The sequence below is a fragment of the Orcinus orca genome, chromosome 1 (genome assembly GCF_937001465.1).
Source record: "Orcinus orca chromosome 1, mOrcOrc1.1, whole genome shotgun sequence".
NCBI classification, from domain to species: Eukaryota; Metazoa; Chordata; class Mammalia; order Artiodactyla; family Delphinidae; genus Orcinus; species Orcinus orca.
Window position 1 is genome coordinate 55,843,923 of NC_064559.1, and position 6,000 is coordinate 55,849,922.

Here is a 6,000-nt window from a genome sequence, read left to right on the forward strand (position 1 = left end):
TGAAACACCCAGAAACACACTTCTCAGTTGCTTCTGTACCCAGGTTTGGAGACCCAAACCCTGAAAGAGGCTTATCTTTTTCCCACCCAACCTCCCCGAAAACCTTCACTGGAGTACCGAGAATAGTCCCGGAGTGTGATACGCCCGCAAATTTTTGTTGAATTCGTGGGCGCATGAAAGGAGCTCAAAGCAATAATTGGAGTCCACTACCATTTCTTCCCACTTCATTCTCATCTTTCTCTCCCCTGTTTTCTTCTCTTATTCCCCTCCTCTCTAGGCACCACCCCAGCTCCATTCCTCTATCCCTCTCCATCTTTACTCCTTCTTCCCAGCCTCTGTCCCAGAACTGCCACTGGCAGCCAGGGGTACCTCAGGACTGGAGCCTGCTTGGCCCATCTTGGGGAGGTTAAGCTAACAGAGGGCAAAAAGGATGGTAAAGAAGAGGCTTCCTAAACCAGCCCAGGCTGGGGGAGGAGCCCCCAGGCCCAGGACTTCTGAATGGTCAGAAGAGGTCTTTCTCCCACTGCTTAATGGATTCGCTTTGGGTTTCTTGGGGGGAGGGGAAGACGCAGAAAAAAGGGCAGTTACCTCTTCAGGAAGAATACAAATGGTCCAAGTTGTATAGTATTTGTCAGTATTTTTTTTTTTTCTGGAAAATTCAAACACACCAAGAGAAGAACTTATTTAAATAAAATACTTTGAAAATGAAAAGCCGTGTCTGGCCTCCTTACTTATGGAATCAGATAGTTATTTTCTTGACATCGGAGATTACCATCTCCCAGACATCACTCAGAATGATGGATGCAATGACTTCCTCTGGGACACCAAACGCCCAGCCATCCCCAGGCACTGCCTTCCCCGGCAGAGTCAGAGGTCCAAGGACCAGGGATGAACTCTCGCACTGCTACCTGCAGAGCAGACACCTCGAAGACTAGGCACCCTCAGAGGTGCCAGGTGCAGAAAAACACACTGATGTTCCTTGGCAACACTTAGAGAACGTTCCCATCAATGAGGTCAATCAATGTCCTCTTAAAGGAAAAAGGGGAAAATAGCAAAGACTAAGTAAAAACAGACTTCTGAGTTAAATATGGTGCTGGAAAGGAGAGAGACCAAATGCTTCTATAGTAGCTGCAAGGGAGACAGACAGATAAATAGAGGAGAGTAGGTGGACGATATAGAAATAGAGACAGACAGACACACACGTGTACGAGTGTATAAATGTATATCTTTTTCAAGTCGGCCATCGCTTTGCATTGGTTAAGAAATGTAATGAGTTAGATGCTCCTGATTCCTCCCTTGATGATGCTAAGCTGTCATTAAAGCAGAAACTATCTAGAGCAGTGCGGTCCAATAGAACTAGGAATGATGGAAATCTTCCTACCCTGTCCAATATGGTACCATTAGCCATATATGGCTATTTAAATTAATTAAAATTAAATAAAGTTAAAGGTCCAGTAGCTGAGTTACACCAGCCACATTTCACTTGCTCAACAACCACACACGGTTGGTGGCTACCATCCTGGAGAACATGGGCCGAGAAGCTTGTGGGGGGAGGGGTCAAACACGCTGGCAAAGCACCATGTTTACGGCACTTCAAGCACCTAGGCAGCCCCGAGCCTCATCTCTCCCGAGGCAGGCTGATTATTCCTGTCGCTGTACTTGATCCCTGGGCTCCCTTCCCCATCACCACACATCCCATGAGCAACTGAGGACAGAGACCCTTCACTCAGCTCTCTGATCCTTCCTCCAGGACTTCTAAAACTTTCCACCCTGGAGGAAGGAACGTTGCCCAGACAGCATCTGGGGGAGAGGCAGCTGCTGCACATCTGAGCGGATGCCAGAGCTCAGTGCCATCAGCTCCACCTGCCCAGGCTCAGCCCTGACCCTGGGGGTGTGAATGTAAATTTGGACAATGCTATGAGCATTCTCAACTCACCAGAACCCTCTGCACTGACCTCTTGCCCTTTGCCCTTAGTATTATTCCCAGATTCAAAGTCACAGGATTACAAGATTGAAGAGTCCCTTTAACACAGCTTGCAGTCTCTGCCATAGGTTCAAAGGGACGTTTTCAAATACCTGTGATACTTCATTCAGGAACAGCCATGCATGCAGGTATCTATCTAACTCCCTCTTGAGGCTATTTATTCCATTAACATTTTTTTAATAAATTTATTTATTTATTTTTGGCTGCGTTGGGTCTTCACTGCTGCACATGGGCTTTCTCTAGTTGCAGAGAGTGGGGGCTTCTCTTCGTTGTGGTGCGTGGGCTTCTCACTGCGGTGGATTCTCTTGTTGCAGAGCACGGGCTCTAGGCACACGGGCTTCAGTAGTTGTGGCTCATGGGCTCAGTAGTTGTGGCTCGTGGGCTCAGCTGTTGTGGCTCGTGGGCTCTAGAGCACAGGCTCAGTAGTTGTGGCACACGGGCTTAGCTGCTCCGCTGCATGTGGGATCTTCCCGGACCAGGGATCGAACCCATGTCCCCTGCATTGGCAGGCGGATTCTTAACCACTGTGTCACCAGGAAAGTCCCCCCTTTAACATTTTTGATTCTAGTATGTGCCAAGCACATCAGGTGGCAGCAATATAAAGTCATCTGGAGGGGCTCACAGCCTGGCTGTGGGAACAGACAAGCAAAGAGACCATTATAGTACGGTATGGTCACTGCTTACAAAGAGGGAAGTTTCAAAGCTGGAGTCAGGGCAGGCTGTGGGGAGACGGGGGGCGTCACTCAGAAGCTGTCCCCCAGAAGAGAGCTACAGAGGAGGCAACTGGGAAAGGAGGGCACCATTTGCATCTGCATACAACCTGAAAGTGCAGCCTGGTGAGGACCACTGTAAGTGTGGGAAGCTAGGACTGGAGTTGTCCAGACTCTGAGGCTAACTCCAACTCCCACTGTTGTGTAATTTAGGCCCAGGACTTAATCTCTGTGTAGAATTAATCTCTATCTCACAGGGATGAGAGGATTAAATGAGATAATGCATACAAGCATTCAGCACAGGGCCTGGCTTACTATAAGTGCTCAGTAAATGTTCATTATTATTAAGGACAGAAGGAAGATCATGAGAGAGTTGTGTCCTCGAAGTCAAAGGAGAAGAAACTTTCAAGAAGAAAGCCAGAGTCTGTAGAGTCAGATGGTACAGACAGGCCAAATGAGATAGGGACTGAAAATAATGTAACATCTTCTATTCCCACTGATGTAATACGTTCCTTAATTTCACCACACACTGCACTGTCCACAGTATTATTAATACTCTTTGAATTAAGGGCTCCCAATTTACAGTATGTGACAGGTGAACTTCTTAAGGAGCTATCCCGCCTCACCTCAAGCCACCCTAGGGTGACAGTGCCTCCTGGTGGCCAAATCAGGAGAGTCTGAGTCAACATCTTTTTCACCTTAAAACAGGTTTGCCTTAGAACATCAATCCAGCTACGTCACAGGTCCTCAAACTCAATGTGCTAAAGACTCGCTGGGTTTTATGTGATAGTCACAAACCTGTCAGGGTCAACGATGCCACGCTCATTTGCTAGACAAGGGATTTTCATAACCCTAAGTCTTAGTTGCTGTTAAAACATATTTCTGGTGAAGTATTCCAGATTTTACATCGCTGCCTAGGAACGCTTCCCTAAGTACACAAGTTTTCCCATCACAACAAGATCAGACTGTATGGCAACCATGTTCCTGTGTTCCCAGCACTCTAGGCCATTCTCACCCGCATTAGAATTAGCCATTATGAGGCCAGAATTCTAACTGTCTTATTCAGCACTGTATCTCCAGTTCCTAGCGTGGAGCCTGGTGCATACTATATGCTAAATAAATGCATTGATTAGGGGGAAAAAAGAAAGAGAATCACTGGGTGTTTCTTACAAGTGCAGAGACCCAGTCCCTCTCTGCCCTTCTGCTGGATTTATTACATCTTGGACGAGACCAGACAAGCTGCTCTTCTAACAAGAACTCTAGGTAAATGACAGTGGTCTCTGAACCATACCTTGACAAATATTGATATTATCTAGATATTCAGAAACCAAAAGCATTCTATCGTCAAATAAGTTTGTAAAGCACTGCATACCATGACTTTCCCACTCCTCCTTGGAATGTGCAATGCAGGTATCACACTAAAGGTTCTAATGGGTACTGGAATAAGGAAATGGTGTAACTCCACTGAACTCAGCTTTCCCAAGCTTATTTGACCACGTAACCTCTTCTTTCAGCACCTCTGGAGGAGCAAGGGTTCCAAGGAACACCGTCTGGGAAATGCTGCTGTGGAGGGTCTGTGTACCCCCATGCTTCATCTGTTCATCTTTTACTGCTAACACCTCAATTCATATCATCCCCAAGGAAACCCCTTTCGAAATGTAGAGATTTTCCTTTACCTTTACAAACCTTTCTTTCTCACCCTGCGCTTTCTCTTTCTTCTGTGAGCCATAATAATCCTATTGGTGGTTATTCATAGCAAATATACCTTAGAGGTAGCTAGGGATACACCTCTATCAAGGAAAAGCTCTGAGTGAAGTTATGGAGACTAAAGGTGCAAGGCCTCTATCTTACCATTCCAGAGTGCTTCAACCTCATAGTTATGGGCACTTTCAATACCTCATTTGACTCTTGCAGCAACTGATGCAGTGAGTAAATCAGGGACTAACGTCATCCCCATTTTATAAAGGAAGAAAGTGAGGCGCAGAAAGGTCAGCAACTCACGCAAACCTGGAAACCTGAAGACCAAAGTCTTCAGACTCCTGTCCTAGTGCCCCTTGTGCACACAGGGCATCATGATCCAGGCCATTCTGCTGGTCTGGCCTCCTCAGAGACTGTTAACTTGCAGAAGCACCTCCTTTGGGTCAGAAACTTATAGAATCCCGTAACGGGCTCTGCCCACAAGCCTTCAGACACCCAACTGTCTCCTTCAGATGTTCCACCGTGTAGCACAAGCCCTGACAGTTCTGTTTTTTCTTTTTTGTAATCCAAGTGCCTGATTTAAGCTTTGATTGCAGAGGCATCCATTTCAAAGAGGTACCCACTTCAAAGACCACTATGCAGGATAAACACACTGCCAGCCACACAGCTGGACAAGGACCCAGGCCACCTCCCACACTGCGGCTCCTTTGTTTTAGAGATTCCGGTTGATTTCAATAACTAACCATTTGGGCCTCTTGATTTTTTTTCTTCTTTTCCTGCACTTGAAATTCCCACGCCTATGTTTTAAATTCACCAGTGAAGAGCGAGTCCTCGAAATCCTAGGCCCCCACGGCAGACTCCAATAAAAGGAGAACCCTAGGCGTGCTCTCTCTCGAGCTCATTTTCTCTCTCTCTCCCTCCCACACACAACCTCACAATGTGGCCTCCTGTGTGCCGTGTAATTTCCAGGTCTTGCAAGTAATAAACCTTCATGTTTCAAAGGTTCCTGACGGCTATTGCTGAAGGGTATCTTACAATTATAATAAGAACTCAAGGGCCAGTCCAACCAAAACATTGGGTATTGATAGGCTGAGACCAGCCCAGAACACAGAGACAGCTTTATCTGCTTCCTATCCTTCTCTAATCAAACCTAATTTTCTTCACCTGCCAAAATAAAGAACTGGTTTCACTCCACCGCTCTTTTACTTAAATTGCAATACTACAATACCTTTGTTTTCTATTTCTGTCATTATAAGTGCACTGCAATTTATCTGCATTATAGAATGAACAGGCTTTTCTGGGCCAGCCTGAGAACCTAACTTCTTTATTACCATTGGCGGCGGAACTCAACCCATTTCCCCCGTAGCAACATCCAACCAACAGAAGGACTTTGGAAGTGGATTCACTTGCACTTTAGGAACTGCCTAAAACCCCTTCCAGGGGTGTCCCCCCATCCCCTTGCCGGACCACCAGCCCAGTGGGCCAGGTCGGGGGACAGAGTACCCGTCTCACGAGGCAGTCTCTTCAAAGTGTTTCCCAGTTACCTGTTTTGTGCAGCAGCACTGCCTGCGCAAGCACCAAGCACTGGCTGGACGCTGAGTCGTACCC